The following is a 260-nucleotide window of genomic DNA, read 5'->3' as shown; positions in this document are numbered from 1 at the left end:
TGTGTGTGTGTGTGTGTGTGTGTGTGTGTGTGTGTGTGTGTGTGTGTCCAGTGGAAAGGTGCAATCTTGCAATAGCTCTCTATCTCAGCATACTTGCCACACGGCCTAACACCTCAGGCAGAATTCCCCTCACCTCTCTGGTACCCGCTGACTTCCTCTCGCGGTGCAGTTAGAGGGCAACAGAGACACACACACATGTGTGCACACTCTGACACTCACACACCTACGCATGTGCTCACCCACAATCATGAACAAACCTA

Source organism: Anarrhichthys ocellatus, unplaced genomic scaffold (assembly GCF_004355925.1).
Source record: "Anarrhichthys ocellatus isolate YVR2014 unplaced genomic scaffold, GSC_Weel_1.0 scaffold19, whole genome shotgun sequence".
Taxonomy (NCBI): domain Eukaryota; kingdom Metazoa; phylum Chordata; class Actinopteri; order Perciformes; family Anarhichadidae; genus Anarrhichthys; species Anarrhichthys ocellatus.
This window is presented reverse-complemented; position numbering follows the sequence as displayed.